At 41.9% G+C, this 22,563-nt stretch overlaps 1 pseudogene; it reads left to right on the top strand.

Annotated features, from left to right (window-relative positions):
• Positions 1-1,193: 1,193 nt before the first annotated feature.
• Positions 1,194-22,412, top strand: LOC123489192 (annotated as a pseudogene).
• The last annotated feature ends 151 nt before the right edge of the window (positions 22,413-22,563 follow it).

The following is a 22,563-nucleotide window of genomic DNA, read 5'->3' as shown; positions in this document are numbered from 1 at the left end:
AAAGATTTTTCTTCACCAAAGCGTGAATCATCTGAAAATACTATTTTTTATCTCTGTTTCTGATACTTTCTGTGAAATGGGAAGGTCAGATACAGTTGCTTTCATGTATTATAACCATTCTTACAAACAAATGTCCTATTTAAATAAATGTCATTCAAAAGGAATTTTGTTATACGATTTGTTTTCTTTAGACAAAATATATAGATGCTTGAATACTTGCTCCTGTTCACATTCCACTTGCATCAAATGTCATACATAGACCCATAGACCTACAGCATCCCAAGTAGGTCAAACTTGATAGTTTTGGTGTGCTGGCACTCTAACCAAGATTGTAACGCCAGGGTAGTGGGTTCGATCCCCGGGACCACCCATACGTAAAAATGTATGCACGCATGACTGTAAGTCGCTTTGGATAAAAGCGTCTGCTAAATGGCATATTATTTTTAATTTTGTTTCTGGACTGCTGATGCATGTATGTATCATCTGCCTTGAGAAGTCCAAGGCCTGTATAACATGGCTGATTTGAATAACAGTCACTTCTGTTGTATGGGCTTTATATAGTACATAACATGATCAGCCGTACGGTGGATATCACTCAATCTATTTCACACGTCAGATGTAACATTTCAGATGGCGTGAATTGGCCGGGTGTCATGGGGAGTAGCCCTTGGATGTTGGTTGCCCCCATAGCTTACATGTAGCCCCGAATTGAGGAAGAAAATAAAAAAAGTAAGTACGTTTGTAAGAGCTGTACTTCTGTACTGTCCAATACATATCCAGAGAGTATCAATATTATATATTTCTTTCAATTTAAATAATATCAAAGTTTGAAACCTCTGACATCACTTTTTTTATTGTACTGACTGTGCACGAGCACGTTCTTTCCTTTTTTTGATTCGTGGGTGTAGCGCGCACGTAGCGACACCTGAGCTGCGTTCAGTATAGAAAAACGTACTGCAACGTTCAATTCAATGGAAACGGTGCTGTTATGAACGACCAGTTCAAAAACGTGGAGGGAGTGGTTGGTTGGGTCGGTTGTGTGTTGGGGAACGTTGTGCCGCAGACATACAGTAAATTACTTCAAGACACACCCACCAAACGGAGCAAACGTACCTCAAAGTCTGTTCAAGAACGTTTTAGGGAAACGTGTCGTTCAGTACAAACCGTTAAGCAACGTAAACGTTCAATCGAACTGAACGCACCCTGAGTATCCTTTGATAACTGTTTCCGCCTCTAGCCAGCTGGCTGAATGAATGATGCGGAGGATCTCCATCATTGCTTCTGCTTGATATAACAATAATATTAATTGAATCTACCGTAGCTTTATATATATATATCACAATGCAGACCCTCACACCGCACGTATATTGGGCACAGCGTCACGGAGACATCTACCTGCGCGTAGAGCTGAGTGACGCTAAGGTATGTTACTGATGCTCTCCGGGACCGACTTGTCTCCAAGCTAGCTGGCTAGGCTAACAAGCTAGCTAGATAGTAAACATCACTTCAGCCAGTAATAAGTGTCTTTGCTTCAGCTCACTGCTGGACATTGTAAATTGAATGCACGTTGCTGACATGAACAAATTACATACATTACATTAGCTACAATGCTCCTTTGAGAATGGAGTGATACCAGCCCATGCTTACACGTTAGCAAGTATGCTCATAAATCTAGCTAGCTAACTTACCACTTGTTCTATTAACTATACCGAGTGATAACAAAACAAAAGTCTAGCATGAAACTACTAGTAGTCAGACAGTACCATACATATCGTTTCCTGAGATCCTGATCCACTATTCCACAGTCCAGAATCACGTCGTTGTCGAGAGAAGGCTGGTTCTCGACGAGGCTAGACGACGCTAGCTAGCTAGTTACTGTCATTCATATTGAGTTGGTAACGTTAGTAGCTAGTGGTGGTGCGTCTACCGAATGTCATGCTTCATAAAAGATTCAGGAATTGTCATGGTGATCGCTGGATCCAATTTAGCCATTCAGCAGACATAGTTACTCACTCAAGACGCATCATGATCAACATTTGTACTCCAGCTACATAGCATAGTGTACATAATGTCATCAGAATATGTTAGTGATGCTGTATGTGTGAGGGATACACATCCGTATCAGCCACTCAGTCACATAGTTTGAGCTCAACCAATGTTAGTGGTTTCTATATTTAGCCTGGTAGCTGACAGTCGTCTTCCGCTTTTTGAGTTTTTTCGATGCATGACATTTACTTTCGCGTTTCAGAATCTTGATATCTGCGTGCAAGACAACACCCTGCAATTCAAAGGTTGGTGTTTGCATTACATTGGAACAGAATGACACAGGCCACAAGCTGATATAATGAGAACAACTCTAGTCTGTACAGAGTACATAGTATTAAACCCATGTTCCTTTGTTCGACAGCTCAGGGTCACGGAGCTAAAGGAGTCAATGACTATGAGTTCAGTCTGGACTTCCTGGAACCAGTAAAACCTGAGGTGTTCTATTATTCTGTTATTTTCTCCTCCAAAATGTAGTTTCTCATTAGTGATAATACGTCACACTCTTCTCAGTCTCAAAGACAAACCTCTCTTATTGTACTAGAGATTGTTACTGTTCCCTGCATGTACTTTATTATTAAGTGTATCTACTACAGGAGGTGGCTCATAATAATGACCGGAATGGATCAAATGGAATGGCATCGAACACCAGGAAACCATGTGTTTGATGTATTTGATACCATTCCACCAATTCCGCCTCCAGTCATTACCACGAGCCCGTTCTCCCCAATTAAGGTGCCACTAACCTCCTGTGGTGTCTACGGTAATGATCATACTCACTGTGTGTTTGTGTCTGTGTGCATGTCTGTCTGCCAGGTGAGTCACAGGTCGACCCAGCGCCTGGTAAACGTGACAGTGAGGAAGCTAGAGCAACGTTGGTGGGATAGACTCACTCTGCAGGAGAGGAAACCTCTCTTCCTGGCGCCAGACTTCGACCGGCTGGCTCGACGAATCAGACGCAGAGATGGAGCTTCAGGCTAAGGTAGTAATGTCCAGGGTCAGTTTTTGGTATAACGCTGTGGAACTTTTAGACGTAATACAAAAAAGGATGACAAATAATTTTCTATGAAGTATAAGGCTTTATTTGTCTTTTCTAAGTGTGTTATGACATGTATTACACCTGATGCTCTGTCTGTTTGTTCTCAGGAAGAGGAGAAGATTAACAAGGTCAGCATCGAGTCAAGAATCCGTAAAGACGGTAAGTACTGAGCGGTGCAGCTGTGAACACTGCAGCCCTTGTCTCTAATCTGAATATTTGCATTTCTTGTTAAAGATGCCGTTGGTTTAGACCAGGGATCATCAACTAGATTCAGCCGTGGACAATTTTTTTTTGTTGACCAGATGGTCGGGGAGCCGGAACATAAGTACAAATCATTTGTAGACTGCAATTTGACCACAAGAATCCCAAGCAGATAATTTAAATCCTTGCCTAAATTTGTATATGTCTCTCTATTATCATTTGACATTTTAGTCATTTAGCAGACGCTCTTATCCAGAGCGACTTACATGAGCAATTAGGGTTAAGTGCCTTGCTCATGGGCACATCGACAGATTTTTCACCTAGTCGGCTCGTGGGAATACTTGGTAACAGCTGATTTCCTGGTGTTTTTACACTATTTTATGTACAACAATGAAAATGCAACGTATACTTTTTTTTTTTTTGCTCAGAAAAGTTTGGGGACCAAATAAATCCACCCGTGGGCCACCAATTGGGGAACCCTGGTTTAGAATGTGCATCGCTTTTAGTTTATACCAACACAAATACAAGCTACCTTTTTAAGTACTAGATATTTGAAAATGTAAACATCTGAAATGTAATTTCAAATCATTTGGTTTTGGTATAGACATACAAATCCAATTGACTGGAGTCTCCTTTTGTATTTATTCAATTTTTGTGTGTTATTATTGAAAGCTGTACAATGTTCTCTCAGCCTACCTGGGTCTAAAGAAGGGCTATCTGTTCATGTTCAACCTGGTGTTATGTGTTTAAAGCTGTAGTATGTTAATATTTAGTTTGTTCTCTCAGCCTACCTGGGTCTAAAGAAAGGCTATCTGTTCATGTACAACCTGGTCCAGTTCCTGGGCTTCTCCTGGATCTTTGTCAACATGACCGTCCGTCTCTTCATCCTGGGACAAGGTCAGTGGTCCGGAGCCTGCTGAGGGTCCAGTCTGTTAGTGGCTGTTTGTTGTTGTTGTTGTTTGTTGGTTGGTTGTCATGTTTGGCTTGAGAGTTGACTACAGAGTTGGCTACAGACCCCAAGCAGGTTAAGTGGTCAATGTTTCAGGGATGGAAAAGTGTACTATCATAATAATTCCTTTTAAACTCAACAGCTGTGGTTGGATCTAGCTACCTCAGAACTGGTTCTTCAACATAAAGTAAGAGAGTTAGTATAGATGGCTCACATAACACAAATATTTACATACATCATCTTTCTTCCTCTTATTATTATTATTTTTCGCTGAAAGCTGTCTAGTTTCAACTTATTCTTATTAAGTTCTGTTTCTGTGAAGTGATCCGAGTGAGGCAGATTAACCCACACCACTCAGAACTGACATCAAACCCACCAAGCCAATGTGTTACTTCCCTAGAAGAAGTAAACGGGCCCTTTATTCATAGATGCGCCCATTTGAATATGAGAAAAATAACATTGACTCTAGTCTGTCGATGAATTTGTCTTGCAAATAGCTTTGGATACTGAATAGCCCGGTGGTCCAATCTGTTTGTGCTTTAGCCAAATTCAGTTTATATGTCCTCACAACAATTGAAGACTTGACTACAGCAGTGGTTGTCACCCTGGTGTGCTTGGCCTTTCCACAGGGACACTTGAGGAGTCTTACGAGAACGTAGACCTACTGGTGAAATACACATGAAATGGTACTTGGGGGAGTACTTCAGGCATAGCTAAATGTGACAGGGGGTAGAGTTACTAAAACGGGTTGAGAACCGCTGGACTTCAGCACATACAGTATGGAACCAGGCTACTTTGGATATTCAATGTGTTCTACCTCTCTCTCTCTCTCTCCTCCTGTCAGACTCCTTCTATGACACGTTCCACACCATTGCTGACATGATGTACTTCCTGTCAGATGATGGCCGTAGCAGAGGTCATTAACCCTCTAGTGGGTCTGGTCAAGACTGGGGTCTTCCCAGCTATGATCCAGGTAGGGTTCAATCCAAACACACAGAAAACTCACTTTCAAAATGGCTTGGGTTTAAAATATAACGCATGCTAATTTGGGATACGTTGACTTCTAGTTGTTTTTGTTAGTCAAAGCTAAAGTTGGCAGCAATGGTTTTTGTAAACCAACCCAAAGCATAGATTGTCTCCTCCTTGCCCATAGGATGCTTTCAGGGTGAGGATAAGTGATTTTGTATTTAGGGTGAATTATCCCTTTAATGTAGTGTGTTTTTGTGTTTTTGACCTGTCCAGGTGGTGGGTAGGAACGTTATCCTGTTTGTGATCTTCGGTAGTCTGGAGGAGATGCAAGAACAAAGCAGTGGTCTTCTTCGTCTTCTACCTCTGGAGCACCATCGAGATCTTCAGGTGACTACCTCTATAATATAGTCAAAAGAGAGCACCATCGAGATCTTCAGGTGACTACCTCTATAATATAGTCAAAAGAGAGCACCATCGAGATCTTCAGGTGACTACCTCTATAATATAGTCAAAAGAGAGCACCATCGAGATCTTCAGGTGACTACCTCTATAATATAGTCAAAAGAGAGCACCATCGAGATCTTGAGGTGACTACCTCTATAATATAGTCAAAAGAGAGCACCATCGAGATCTTCAGGTGACTACCTCTATAATATAGTCAAAAGAGAGCACCATCGAGATCTTCAGGTGACTATTTCTATAGTATAGTCAATAGAGAGCACCATAGAGATCTTCAGGTGACTCTACCTCTATTTTTATTTTATTTTACCTTTATTTAAGTAGGCAAGTCAGTTAAGAACAAATTCTTATTTACAATGACGGCCTACACCGCCAAACCCGGACGACGCTGGGCCAATTGTGTGCCGCCCTATGGGACTCCCAATCACGGCCGGTTGTGATACAGCCTGGAATCGAACCAGGGGTCTGTAGTGATGCCTCAAGCACTGAGATGCAGTGCCTTAGACAGCTGTGCCACTCGGGAGCCCTATATAGTTCACATACCGGTAACTGCCAAAATAAAAAGGAAACACCAGCATAAAGTTGCTTCAGTGCACCTTGGCATAGATTCTACAAGTGTCTGGAACTCTATTGGAGGGTTCTGATACCATTCTTCCATGAGAAATTCCATCATTTGGTGTTTTGTTAATGGTGGTGCAAAACACTGTATCAGGCGCCGCGCCAGAATCTCCCATAAGTGTTCAATTGGGTTGAGATCTAGTGACTGAAATGGCCATGGCATATGGTTGACATAGTTTTCATGCATTTTCCTAACCTGCTAAGTTAATTATCCTAGCCTGCTGCATAAGTTTTCCTAACCTGCTATCGAAGTATCGTGAAAATAATGTTTCCCGTTTAAAAAAGTGGTTTGGTGTAAGAAATATGGTGTAAGGAAATTGTCATCCTTTGTATACTCTGTACTGCACCATTACTGCCATGATATCCGCACCACATCAGTCACCGATTTCATTAATAAGTGCATAGACGATTTCATCCTCACAGTGACCATACATACACACCCCAACCAGAAGCTATGGATTACAGGCAACATCCGCACTGAGCTAAAGGCTAGAGCTGCCGCTTTCAAGGAGCGGGACACTAATCCGGATGCTTATAAGAAATCCCACTACGACCTCTGACGAGCCATCAAACAGGCAAAGCGTCAATACAGGACTAAGATCGAATCCTACTCGCCGGCTCGGATGTGGCAGGGCTTGCAAACTATCACTGATTACAAGGGAAACCCAGCCGCAAGCTGCCCAGTGACGCGAGCCTACCAGACGAGCTAACTGCCTTCTATGTTCGCTTTGAGGCAAGCAACACTGAACCATGCATGAGAGCACCAGTTGCTCCGGATGACTGTGTGATCTCGCTCTCGTAGCCGATGTGAGTAAGACCTTTAAACAGGTTAACATTCACAAAGTCACAGAGCCAGTTGGATTACCAGGATGCGTACTCAGAGCATGCTCTGATCAGCTGGCAAGTGTCTTCACTGGCATTTTGTTCTTCTACTTTACTGACTTTATTGTTCCCATGGGGACATTTTGATGCAGTGTCATGTACACGTTTAAAGTGGCGTTTAAATACAAAACAAACTGACAATACAACTTTCATAACAGTTACATACCAATAAAAAGAGACTAGCCTGCTGGCCTTACTGGGTCAATAGGAACATTAACCTGCTGGCCTTACTGGGTCGATAGGAACATTAGCTTGCTGGCCTTACTGGGTCGATAGGAACATTAGCTTGCTGGCCTTACTGGGTCGATAGGAACATTAGCTTGCTGGCCTTACTGGGTCGAGTAGGAACATTAGCTTGCTGGCCTTACTGGGTCGATAGGAACATTAGCTTGCTGGCCTTACTGGGTCGATAGGAACATTAGCTTGCTGGCCTTACTGGGTCGATAGGAACATTAGCTTGCTGGCCTTACTGGGTCGATAGGAACATTAGCTTGCTGGCCTTACTGGGTCGATAGGAACATTAGCTTGCTGGCCTTACTGGGTCGATAGGAACATTAGCTTGCTGGCCTTACTGGGTCGATAGGAACATTAGCTTGCTGGCCTTACTGGGTCGATAGGAACATTAGCTTGCTGGCCTTACTGGGTCGATAGGAACATTAGCTTGCTGGCCTTACTGGGTCGATAGGAACATTAGCTTGCTGGCTTTACTGGGTCAATAGGAACATTAACCTGCTGGCCTTACTAGGTCAATAGGAACATTAGCTTGCTGGCTTTACTGGGTCGATAGGAACATTAGCCTGAGCAATTTAGGAGGGATATCACACCTGGCACAAATGATTGTCTAGTTCTGTTTTTCCGACCAAGGGTGCCCTATACCTGCACCCAGAGGGGAGTAGTTCAAAGTCTGGCTACAGGGGGTGGCTTGGGTCTGGGACAGGGGGTGGCTTGGGTCTGGGGACAGGGTGGCTTGGGTCTGGGGACAGGGGGTGGCTTGGGTCTGGGGACAGGGGGTGGCTTGGGTCTGGCTACAGGGGTGGCTTGGGTCTGGGTTCAGGGGGTGGCTTGGGTCTGGCTACAGGGGTGCTTGGGTCTGGGGACAGGGGGTGGCTTGGGTCTGGGGACAGGGGGTGGCTTGGGTCTGGGGACAGGGGTGGCTTGGGTCTGGGGACAGGGGTGGCTTGGGTCTGGGGACAGGGGGTGGCTTGGGTCTGGGGACAGGGGGTGGCTTGGGTCTGGGGACAGGGGGTGGCTTGGGTCTGGCTACAGGGGTGGCTTGGGTCTGGGTACAGGGGGTGGCTTGGGTCTGGGGACAGGGGTGGCTTGGGTCTGGGGACAGGGGGTGGCTTGGGTCTGGGTACAGGGGGTGGCTTGGGTCTAAAATGATTATGTGAGCCTTGGAGGGCTCTGACCTTAAAGATCTCATCCAGGCCTGTCTGTTTGACTCCAAGTACCTTGCTTGCTGTGGTGATAATCCTTCTCAGAGTATTTATCTGGCTGACAGTGGCATTGCCATACCAACAAACAGTACAAAAAGTTAAAATACTCTCAATGAAAGATTTGTAAAACAGAATCAGGATAGTACAGTCAACATGAAAATCAAATCAAATTGTATTGGCCACATGCGCCGAATACAACAGGTGCAGACATTACAGTGAAATGCTTACTTACAGCCCTTAACCAACAGTGCATTTATTTTTTAATAAAAATGTAAAATAAAACAACAACAAAAAAGTGTTCAGAAAAAAAGAGCAGAAGTAAAATAAAATAACAGTAGGGAGGCTATATATACAGGGGGGAACCGGTGCAGAGTCAATGTGCGGGGGCACCGGCTAGTTGAAGTAATATGTACATGTGGGTAGAGTTAAAGTGACTATGCATAAATAATTAACAGAGTAGCAGCAGCGTAAAAAGATGGGGTGGGGGGGCAGTGCAAATAGTCCGGGTAGCCATGATTAACTGTTCAGAGTCTTATGGCTTGGGGGTAGAAGCTGTTGAGAAGTCTTTTGGACCTAGACTTGGCACTCCGGTACCACTTGCCGTGCGGTAGCAGAGAGAACAGTCTATGACTAGGGGTGGCTGGAGTCTTTGACAATTTTGAGGGCCTTCCTCTGACACCGCCTGGTATAGAGGTCCTGGATGGCAGGGAAGCTTGGCCCCAGTGATGTACTGGGCCGTACGCACTACCCTCTGTAGTGCCTTGCGGTCGGAGGCCAAGCAGTTGCCATACCAGGTGGTGATGCAACCAGTCAGGATGCTCTCGATGGTGCAGCTATAGAATATTTTGAGGATCTGAGGACCCATGCCAAATCTTTTCAGTCTCCTGAGGGGGAATAGGCTTTGTCGTGCCCTCTTCACGACTGTCTTGGTGTGTTTGGACCATGATAGTTCGTTGGTGATGTGGACACCAAGGAACTTGAAACTCTCAACCTGTTCAACTACAGCCCCGTGCTCAGTCCTCTTTTTTTTCCTGTAGTCCACAATCATCTCCTTTGTCTTGGTCACGTTGAGGGAGAGGTTGTTATCCTGGCACCACACGGCCAGGTCTCTGACCTCCTCCCTCACGGCAAGCGATACCGATGCACCAAGTCTGGAACCAACAGGACCCTGAACATCTTTTACCCCCAAGCCATAAGACTGCTAAATAGTTAGTCCGGGTAGCTATTGGTTAACTATTTAACTATCTGCATTGACCCTTTTGTTGCACTAACTGTACTGGTACCCAGTGTGAATAGCCAAGTAATCGTTGCTCATTGTGTATTTATTCTTTGTGTTATTATCTTTCTATTTCTCTCTCTACATTGTTGGGAAGGTCCTGTAAGTATGTGTTTCACTGTTAGTCTACACCTGTTGTTTACCAAGCACCCCCAAGCCATAATACTCCTGAACAGCTAATCATGGCTACCCGGACTATTTGCATTGTCCCCCCCAACCCCTCTTTTACGCTGCTGCTACTCTACCCACATGTACATATTACCTCGACTAACCGGTGCCCCTGCACATTGACTCTGTACCGGTACCCCCTGTATATAGCCTCCCCACTGTTATTTAATTTTACTGCTGCTCATTAATTATTTTTAATTTTAATTTTTTACTTATCTATTTTTTACTTAACACTTATTTATCTTAACTGCATTGTTGGTTAAGGGCTTGTAGTAAGCATTTCACTGTAAGGTCTACAGTGAAATGCATGTGACAAATAAAATTTGATTTGATGTGATAAATACATTTGATTTGATCTAGAGATCTTAATTGAACCATGAACGTACATTATATTGCCAGCTAGTGAGGCTAGTTGTAACCATGAACGTACATTATATTGCCAGCTAGTGAGGCTAGTTGTAACCATGAACGTACATTATATTGCTAGCTAGTGAGGCTAGTTGTAACCATGAACGTACATTATATTGCTAGCTAGTGAGGCTAGTTGTAACCATGAATGTACATTATATTGCTAGCTAGTGAGGCTAGTTGTAACCATGAACGTACATTATATTGCTAGCCAGTGAGGCTAGTTGTAACCATGAACGTACATTATATTGCTAGCTAGTGAGGCTAGTTGTAACCATGAACGTACATTATATTGCTAGCTAGTGAGGCTAGTTGTAACCATGAACGACATTATATTGCTAGCTAGTGAGGCTAGTTGTAACCATGAACGTACATTATATTGCTAGCTAGTGAGGCTAGTTGTAACCATGAACGTACATTATATTGCTAGCTAGTGAGGCTAGTTGTAACCATGAACGTACATTATATTGCTAGCTAGTGAGGCTAGTTGTAACCATGAATGTACATTATATTGCTAGCTAGTGAGGCTAGTTGTAACCATGAACGACATTATATTGCTAGCTAGTGAGGCTAGTTGTAACCATGAACGTACATTATATTGCTAGCTAGTGAGGCTAGTTGTAACCATGAACGTACATTATATTGCCAGCTAGTGAGGCTAGTTGTAACCATGAACGTACATTATATTGCTAGCTAGTGAGGCTAGTTGTAACCATGAACGTACATTATATTGCCAGCTAGTGAGGCTAGTTGTAACCATGAACGTACATTATATTGCTAGCTAGTGAGGCTAGTTGTAACCATGAACGTACATTATATTGCCAGCTAGTGAGGCTAGTTGTAACCATGAACGTACATTATATTGCTAGCTAGTGAGGCTAGTTGTAACCATGAACGTACATTATATTGCTAGCTAGTGAGGCTAGTTGTAACCATGAACGTACATTATATTGCTAGCTAGTGAGGCTAGTTGTAACCATGAACGTACATTATATTGCCAGCTAGTGAGGCTAGTTGTAACCATGAACGTACATTATATTGCCAGCTAGTGAGGCTAGTTGTAACCATGAACGTACATTATATTGCCAGCTAGTGAGGCTAGTTGTAACCATGAACGTACATTATATTGCTAGCTAGTGAGGCTAGTTGTAACCATGAACGACATTATATTGCTAGCTAGTGAGGCTAGTTGTAACCATGAATGTACATTATATTGCCAGCTAGTGAGGCTAGTTGTAACCATGAACGTACATTATATTGCCAGCTAGTGAGGCTAGTTGTAACCATGAACGTACATTATATTGCCAGCTAGTGAGGCTAGTTGTAACCATGAACGTACATTATATTGCCAGCTAGTGAGGCTAGTTGTAACCATGAACGTACATTATATTGCCAGCTAGTGAGGCTAGTTGTAACCATGAACGTACATTATATTGCCAGCTAGTGAGGCTAGTTGTAACCATGAACGTACATTATATTGCTAGCTAGTGAGGCTAGTTGTAACCATGAACGTACATTATATTGCTATCTAGTGAGGCTAGTTGTAACCATGAACGTACATTATATTGCCAGCTAGTGAGGCTAGTTGTAACCATTGAACGTACATTATATTGCTAGCTAGTGAGGCTAGTTGTAACCATGAACGTACATTATATTGCCAGCTAGTGAGGCTAGTTGTAACCATGAACGTACATTATATTGCCAGCTAGTGAGGCTAGTTGTAACCATGAATGTACATTATATTGCCAGCTAGTGAGGCTAGTTGTAACCATGAACGTACATTATATTGCCAGCTAGTGAGGCTAGTTGTAACCATGAACGTACATTATATTGCTAGCTAGTGAGGCTAGTTGTAACCATGAACGTACATTATATTGCCAGCTAGTGAGGCTAGTTGTAACCATGAACGTACATTATATTGCCAGCTAGTGAGGCTAGTTGTAACCATGAACGTACATTATATTGCCAGCTAGTGAGGCTAGTTGTAACCATGAACGTACATTATATTGCTAGCTAGTGAGGCTAGTTGTAACCATGAACGTACATTATATTGCCAGCTAGTGAGGCTAGTTGTAACCATGAACGTACATTATATTGCTAGCTAGTGAGGCTAGTTGTAACCATGAACGTACATTATATTGCTAGCTAGTGAGGCTAGTTGTAACCATGAACGTACATTATATTGCTAGCTAGTGAGGCTAGTTGTAACCATGAACGTACATTATATTGCCAGCTAGTGAGGCTAGTTGTAACCATGAACGTACATTATATTGCCAGCTAGTGAGGCTAGTTGTAACCATGAACGTACATTATATTGCCAGCTAGTGAGGCTAGTTGTAACCATGAACGTACATTATATTGCTAGCTAGTGAGGCTAGTTGTAACCATGAACGTACATTATATTGCTAGCTAGTGAGGCTAGTTGTAACCATGAACGTACATTATATTGCCAGCTAGTGAGGCTAGTTGTAACCATGAACGTACATTATATTGCTAGCTAGTGAGGCTAGTTGTAACCATGAACGTACATTATATTGCTAGCTAGTGAGGCTAGTTGTAACCATGAACGTACATTATATTGCTAGCTAGTGAGGCTAGTTGTAACCATGAACGTACATTATATTGCCTAGTTGTAACCATGAACGTACATTATATTGCTAGCTAGTGAGGCTAGTTGTAACCATGAACGTACATTATATTGCTAGCTAGTGAGGCTAGTTGTAACCATGAACGTACATTATATTGCTAGCTAGTGAGGCTAGTTGTAACCATGAACGTACATTATATTGCTAGCTAGTGAGGCTAGTTGTAACCATGAACGTACATTATATTGCTAGCTAGTGAGGCTAAGTTGTAACCATGAACGTACATTATATTGCTAGCTAGTGAGGCTAGTTGTAACCATGAACGTACATTATATTGCCAGCTAGTGAGGCTAGTTGTAACCATGAACGTACATTATATTGCTAGCTAGTGAGGCTAGTTGTAACCATGAACGTACATTATATTGCTAGCTAGTGAGGCTAGTTGTAACCATGAACGATACATTATATTGCCAGCTAGTGAGGCTAGTTGTAACCATGAACGTACATTATATTGCTCAGCTAGTGAGGCTAGTTGTAACCATGAACGTACATTATATTGCTAGCTAGTGAGGCTAGTTGTAACCATGAATGTACATTATATTGCCAGCTAGTGAGGCTAGTTGTAACCATGAACGTACATTATATTGCTAGCTAGTGAGGCTAGTTGTAACCATGAACGTACATTATATTGCCAGCTAGTGAGGCTAGTTGTAACCATGAACGTACATTATATTGCTAGCTAGTGAGGCTAGTTGTAACCATGAACGTACATTATATTGCTAGTTGTAACCATGAACGTACATTATATTGCTAGCTAGTGAGGCTAGTTGTAACCATGAACGTACATTATATTGCTAGCTAGTGAGGCTAGTTGTAACCATGAACGTACATTATATTGCTAGCTAGTGAGGCTAGTTGTAACCATGAACGTACATTATATTGCCAGCTAGTGAGGCTAGTTGTAACCATGATTGTACATTATATTGCTAGCTAGTGAGGCTAGTTGTAACCATGAACGTACATTATATTGCTAGCTAGTGAGGCTAGTTGTAACCATGAACGTACATTATATTGCTAGCTAGTGAGGCTAGTTGTAACCATGAACGTACATTATATTGCTAGCTAGTGAGGCTAGTTGTAACCATGAACGTACATTATATTGCCAGCTAGTGAGGCTAGTTGTAACCATGAACGTACATTATATTGCTAGCTAGTGAGGCTAGTTGTAACCATGAACGTACATTATATTGCCAGCTAGTGAGGCTAGTTGTAACCATGAACGTACATTATATTGCTAGCTAGTGAGGCTAGTTGTAACCATGAACGTACATTATATTGCTAGCTAGTGAGGCTAGTTGTAACCATGAACGACATTATATTGCCAGCTAGTGAGGCTAGTTGTAACCATGAACGTACATTATATTGCCAGCTAGTGAGGCTAGTTGTAACCATGAACGTACATTATATTGCTAGCTAGTGAGGCTAGTTGTAACCATGAACGTACATTATATTGCCAGCTAGTGAGGCTAGTTGTAACCATGAACGTACATTATATTGCCAGCTAGTGAGGCTAGTTGTAACCATGAACGTACATTATATTGCCAGCTAGTGAGGCTAGTTGTAACCATGAACGACATTATATTGCCAGCTAGTGAGGCTAGTTGTAACCATGAACGTACATTATATTGCTAGCTAGTGAGGCTAGTTGTAACCATGAATGTACATTATATTGCCAGCTAGTGAGGCTAGTTGTAACCATGAACGTACATTATATTGCCAGCTAGTGAGGCTAGTTGTAACCATGAACGTACATTATATTGCTAGCTAGTGAGGCTAGTTGTAACCATGAACGTACATTATATTGCTAGTTTGTAACCATGAACGTACATTATATTGCTAGCTAGTGAGGCTAGTTGTAACCATGAACGTACATTATATTGCTAGCTAGTGAGGCTAGTTGTAACCATGAACGTACATTATATTGCTAGCTAGTGAGGCTAGTTGTAACCATGAACGTACATTATATTGCTAGCTAGTGAGGCTAGTTGTAACCATGAACGTACATTATATTGCTAGCTAGTGAGGCTAGTTGTAACCATGAACGTACATTATATTGCTAGCTAGTGAGGCTAGTTGTAACCATGAACGTACATTATATTGCTAGCTAGTGAGGCTAGTTGTAACCATGAATGTACATTATATTGCTAGCTAGTGAGGCTAGTTGTAACCATGAACGTACATTATATTGCTAGCTAGTGAGGCTAGTTGTAACCATGAACGTACATTATATTGCCAGCTAGTGAGGCTAGTTGTAACCATGAACGTACATTATATTGCTAGCTAGTGAGGCTAGTTGTAACCATGAACGTACATTATATTGCTAGCTAGTGAGGCTAGTTGTAACCATGAACGTACATTATATTGCCAGCTAGTGAGGCTAGTTGTAACCATGAACGTACATTATATTGCCAGCTAGTGAGGCTAGTTGTAACCATGAACGTACATTATATTGCTAGCTAGTGAGGCTAGTTGTAACCATGAACGTACATTATATTGCCAGCTAGTGAGGCTAGTTGTAACCATGAACGTTACATTATATTGCTAGCTAGTGAGGCTAGTTGTAACCATGAACGTACATTATATTGCTAGCTAGTGAGGCTAGTTGTAACCATGAACGTACATTATATTGCTAGCTAGTGAGGCTAGTTGTAACCATGAACGTACATTATATTGCTAGCTAGTGAGGCTAGTTGTAACCATGAACGTACATTATATTGCTAGCTAGTGAGGCTAGTTGTAACCATGAACGTACATTATATTGCTAGCTAGTGAGGCTAGTTGTAACCATGAACGTACATTATATTGCTAGTAGTGAGGCTAGTTGTAACCATGAACGTACATTATATTGCTAGCTAGTGAGGCTAGTTGTAACCATGAACGTACATTATATTGCTAGCTAGTGAGGCTAGTTGTAACCATGAACGTACATTATATTGCTAGCTAGTGAGGCTAGTTGTAACCATGAACGTACATTATATTGCCAGCTAGTGAGGCTAGTTGTAACCATGAACGTACATTATATTGCTAGCTAGTGAGGCTAGTTGTAACCATGAACGTACATTATATTGCCAGCTAGTGAGGCTAGTTGTAACCATGAACGTACATTATATTGCTAGCTAGTGAGGCTAGTTGTAACCATGAACGTACATTATATTGCTAGCTAGTGAGGCTAGTTGTAACCATGAACGTACATTATATTGCCAGCTAGTGAGGCTAGTTGTAACCATGAACGTACATTATATTGCTAGCTAGTGAGGCTAGTTGTAACCATGAACGTACATTATATTGCCAGCTAGTGAGGCTAGTTGTAACCATGAACGCACATTATATTGCTAGCTAGTGAGGCTAGTTGTAACCATGAATGTACATTATATTGCCAGCTAGTGAGGCTAGTTGTAACCATGAACGTACATTATATTGCTAGCTAGTGAGGCTAGTTGTAACCATGAACGTACATTATATTGCTAGCTAGTGAGGCTAGTTGTAACCATGAACGTACATTATATTGCCGCCAGCTAGTGAGGCTAGTTGCAACCATGAACGTACATTATATTGCCAGCTAGTGAGGGCTAGTTGTAACCATGAACGTACATTATATTGCTAGCTAGTGAGGCTAGTTGTAACCATGAACGTACATTATATTGCCAGCTAGTGAGGCTAGTTGTAACCATGAACGTACATTATATTGCCAGCTAGTGAGAGCTAGTTGTAACCATGAACGTACATTATATTGCCAGCTAGTGAGGCTAGTTGTAACCATGAACGTTACATTATATTGCTAGCTAGTGAGGCTAGTTGTAACCATGAACGTACATTATATTGCCAGCTAGTGAGGCTAGTTGTAACCATGAACGTACATTATATTGCTAGCTAGTGAGGCTAGTTGTAACCATGAACGTACATTATATTGCCAGCTAGTGAGGCTAGTTGTAACCATGAACGTACATTATATTGCCAGCTAGTGAGGCTAGTTGTAACCATGAACGTACATTATATTGCTAGCTAGTGAGGCTAGTTGTAACCATGAACGTACATTATATTGCTAGTTGCTAACCATGAACGTACATTATATTGCTAGCTAGTGAGGCTAGTTGTAACCATGAACGTACATTATATTGCTAGCTAGTGAGGCTAGTTGTAACCATGAACGTACATTATATTGCTAGCTAGTGAGGCTAGTTGTAACCATGAACGTACATTATATTGCTAGCTAGTGAGGCTAGTTGTAACCATGAACGTACATTATATTGCCAGCTAGTGAGGCTAGTTGTAACCATGAACGTACATTATATTGCTAGCTAGTGAGGCTAGTTGTAACCATGAATGTACATTATATTGCCAGCTAGTGAGGCTAGTTGTAACCATGAACGTACATTATATTGCTAGCTAGTGAGGCTAGTTGTAACCATGAACGTACATTATATTGCTAGCTAGTGAGGCTAGTTGTAACCATGAACGTACATTATATTGCTAGCTAGTGAGGCTAGTTGTAACCATGAACGTACATTATATTGCTAGCCTAGTGAGGCTAGTTGTAACCATGAACGTACATTATATTGCTAGCTAGTGAGGCTAGTTGTAACCATGAACGTACATTATATTGCTAGCTAGTGAGGCTAGTTGTAACCATGAACGTACATTATATTGCTAGCTAGTGAGGCTAGTTGTAACCATGAACGTACATTATATTGCTAGCTAGTGAGGCTAGTTGTAACCATGAACGTACATTATATTGCTAGCTAGTGAGGCTAGTTGTAACCATGAACGTACATTATATTGCTAGCTAGTGAGGCTAGTTGCAACCATGAACGTACATTATATTGCTAGCTAGTGAGGCTAGTTGTAACCATGAACGACATTATATTGCCAGCTAGTGAGGCTAGTTGTAACCATGAACGTACATTATATTGCTAGCTAGTGAGGCTAGTTGTAACCATGAACGTACATTATATTGCTAGCTAGTGAGGCTAGTTGTAACCATGAACGTACATTATATTGCTAGCTAGTGAGGCTAGTTGTAACCATGAACGTACATTATATTGCTAGCTAGTGAGGCTAGTTGTAACCATGAACGTACATTATATTGCTAGCTAGTGAGGCTAGTTGTAACCATGAACGTACATTATATTGCCAGCTAGTGAGGCTAGTTGTAACCATGAACGTACATTATATTGCTAGCTAGTGAGGCTAGTTGTAACCATGAACGTACATTATATTGCTAGCTAGTGAGGCTAGTTGTAACCATGAACGTACATTATATTGCTAGCTAGTGAGGCTAGTTGTAACCATGAACGTACATTATATTGCCAGCTAGTGAGGCTAGTTGTAACCATGAACGATACATTATATTGCTAGCTAGTGAGGCTAGTTGTAACCATGAACGTACATTATATTGCTAGGCTTGTAACCATGAACGTACATTATATTGCTAGCTAGTGAGGCTAGTTGTAACCATGAACGTACATTATATTGCTAGCTAGTGAGGCTAGTTGTAACCATGAACGTGACATTATATTGCTAGCTAGTGAGGCTAGTTGCAACCATGAACGTACATTATATTGCTAGCTAGTGAGGCTAGTTGTAACCATGAACGTACATTATATTGCTAGCTAGTGAGGCTAGTTGTAACCATGAACGTACATTATATTGCCAGCTAGTGAGGCTAGTTGTAACCATGATTGTACATTATATTGCTAGCTAGTGAGGCTAGTTGTAACCATGAACGTACATTATATTGCTAGCTAGTGAGGCTAGTTGTAACCATGAACGTACATTATATTGCTAGCTAGTGAGGCTAGTTGTAACCATGAACGATTACATTATATTGCTAGCTAGTGAGGCTAGTTGTAACCATGAACGTACATTATATTGCCAGCTAGTGAGGCTAGTTGTAACCATGAACGTACATTATATTGCTAGCTAGTGAGGCTAGTTGTAACCATGAATGTACATTATATTGCCAGCTAGTGAGGCTAGTTGTAACCAGAACGTACATTATATTGCTAGCTAGTGAGGCTAGTTGTAACTCATGAACGTACATTATATTGCTAGCTAGTGAGGCTAGTTGTAACCATGAACGTACATTATATTGCCAGCTAGTGAGGCTAGTTGTAACCATGAACGTCATTATATTGCCAGCTAGTGAGGCTAGTTGTAACCATGAACGTACATTATATTGCTAGCTAGTGAGGCTAGTTGTAACCATGAACGTACATTATATTGCCAGCTAGTGAGGCTAGTTGTAACCATGAACGTACATTATATTGCCTAGCCTAGTGAGGCTAGTTGTAACCATGAATGTACATTATATTGCCAGCTAGTGAGGCTAGTTGTAACCATGAACGTACATTATATTGCTAGCTAGTGAGGCTGGTTGTAACCATGAACGTACATTTATATTGCTAGCTAGTGAGGCTAGTTGTAACCATGAACGTACATTATATTGCTAGCTAGTGAGGCTAGTTGTAACCATGAATGTACATTATATTGCCAGCTAGTGAGGCTAGTTGTAACCATGAACGTACATTATATTGCCAGCTAGTGAGGCTAGTTGTAACCATGACGTACATTATATTGCCAGCTAGTGAGGCTAGTTGTAACCATGAACGTTACATTATATTGCTAGCTAGTGAGGCTAGTTGTAACCATGAACGTACATTATATTGAGCTAGTTGTAACCATGAACGTACATTATATTGCTAGCTAGTGAGGCGCTAGTTGTAACCATGAATGTACATTATATTGCCAGCTAGTGAGGCTAGTTGTAACCATGAACGTACATTATATTGCCAGCTAGTGAGGCTAGTTGTAACCATGAACGTACATTATATTGCTAGCTAGTGAGGCTAGTTGTAACCATGAACGTACATTATATTGCCAGCTAGTGAGGCTAGTTGTAACCATGAACGTTACATTATATTGCTAGCTAGTGAGGCTAGTTGTAACCATGAACGTACATTATATTGCCAGCTAGTGAGGCTAGTTGTAACCATGAACGTACATTATATTGCTAGCTAGTGAGGCTAGTTGCAACCATGAACGACATTATATTGCCAGCTAGTGAGGCTAGTTGTAACCATGAATGTACATTATATTGCTAGCTAGTGAGGCTAGTTGTAACCATGAACGTACATTATATTGCTAGCTAGTGAGGCTAGTTGTAACCATGAACGTACATTATATTGCTAGCTAGTGAGGCTAGTTGTAACCATGAACGTACATTATATTGCCGGCTAGTGAGGCTAGTTGTAACCATGAACGTACATTATATTGCTAGCTAGTGAGGCTAGTTGCTAACCATGAACGTACATTATATTGCCAGCTAGTGAGGCTAGTTGTAACCATGAACGTACATTATATTGCCAGCTAGTGAGGCTAGTTGTAACCATGAACGTACATTATATTGCCAGCTAGTGAGGCTAGTTGCAACCATGAACGTACATTATATTGCCAGCTAGTGAGGCTAGTTGTAACCATGAACGTACATTATATTGCCTAGCTAGTGAGGCTAGTTGTAACCATGAACGCACATTATATTGCTAGCTATTGTAACCATGAACGTACATTATATTGCCAGCTAGTGAGGCTAGTTGTAACCATGAACGTACATTATATTGCCAGCTAGTGAGGCTAGTTGTAACCATGAACGTACATTATATTGCTAGCTAGTGAGGCTAGTTGTAACCATGAACGTACATTATATTGCTAGCTAGTGAGGCTAGTTGTAACCATGAACGTACATTATATTGCCAGCTAGTGAGGCTAGTTGTAACCATGAATGTACATTATATTGCCAGCTAGTGAGGCTAGTTGTAACCATGAACGTACATTATATTGCCAGCTAGTGAGGCTAGTTGTAACCATGAACGTATCATTATATTGCTAGCTAGTGAGGCTAGTTGTAACCATGAACGTACATTATATTGCTAGCTAGTGAGGCTAGTTGTAACCATGAACGTACATTATATTGCTAGCTAGTGAGGCTAGTTGTAACCATGAACGTACATTATATTGCCTAGCTAGTGAGGCTAGTTGTAACCATGAACGTACATTATATTGCTAGCTAGTGAGGCTAGTTGTAACCATGAACGTACATTATATTGCTAGCTAGTGAGGCTAGTTGTAACCATGAACGTACATTATATTGCTAGCTAGTGAGGCTAGTTGTAACCATGAACGTACATTATATTGCCAGCTAGTGAGGCTAGTTGTAACCATGAACGTACATTATATTGCTAGCTAGTGAGGCTAGTTGTAACCATGAACGTACATTATATTGCTAGCTAGTGAGGCTAGTTGTGCGTTTCGCAGGAACCCGTTCTACATGTTGGCCCTGCACTGTATTACAGCTGTCTCACTACTGATGTTAGTAGTAAGCCTGTTTGTTATATGTCCCGATCTACTTGCTGGCCTGCATTGTATCGCTCACTACTTGTGAATGATGCTAAATAAGCCTGTTGTTTTGTTATGTGTCCCAGGTATCCATTCTACATGCTGGCCTGCATCGACACAGACTGGAAGCTGCTGACCTGGCTCAGATACTCCATCTGGATTCCCCTCTACCCTCTGGGGGTCCTAGCAGAGGGTCAGTGGGCCTTACACACAGACCACACACACAAAGACTATACACATACACACACAAAGACCACACACACCCCACACGCACACACACACACACACACACACACACACACACACACACACACATACCCACACTCACCACAAACACACACACACACACACTCACCACAAACACACACACTCCCTCAGAGAGCTCTATACCTACTCTATTCACTTAATATGTAAATTGTATGTAAATAATAGTGGTATGATGATTATAGTCAAACAAGTGAAACAAGATATTACGTAGTTTATTACCAAGATATCCAAGTGTTGCTATGTAGTACTGAGTATTCCTGTCTGTCCTGTCTGTTCCCTCTTAGCTATAGCTGTGATCCAGTCCCTGCCCATCTTCGATGAGACCCGTCTGTACAGCATCCCTCTACCTACGGTCCTGGGCTCGTCCTTCAGCTTTTCCTACACTCTGAAGCTCTACCTCGCCCTCATGTTCCTCGGTCAGTTAGTACCACTCTCTGACCATAAACCCCACACACTAACCCACTCTCTGACCATACACACTAACCCACTCTCTGACCATACACCCCACACACTAACCCACTCTCTGACCATAAACCCCACACACTAACCCACTCTCTGACCATACACCCCACACACTAACCCATTCTCTGACAATACACCCCACACACTAACCCACTCTCTGACAATACACCCCACACACTAACCCACTCTCTGACCATAAACCCCACACACTAACCCACTCTCTGACAATACACCCCACACACTAACCCACTCTCTGACCATACACCCCACACACTAACCCACTCTCTGACCATAAACCCCACACACTAACCCACTCTCTGACCATACACCCCACACACTAACCCACTCTC

Source organism: Coregonus clupeaformis, unplaced genomic scaffold (genome assembly GCF_020615455.1).
Source record: "Coregonus clupeaformis isolate EN_2021a unplaced genomic scaffold, ASM2061545v1 scaf2832, whole genome shotgun sequence".
NCBI classification, from domain to species: Eukaryota; Metazoa; Chordata; class Actinopteri; order Salmoniformes; family Salmonidae; genus Coregonus; species Coregonus clupeaformis.
Note: the sequence above shows the minus strand (reverse complement) of the source record. Positions and strands in the feature narration are given on the sequence as shown.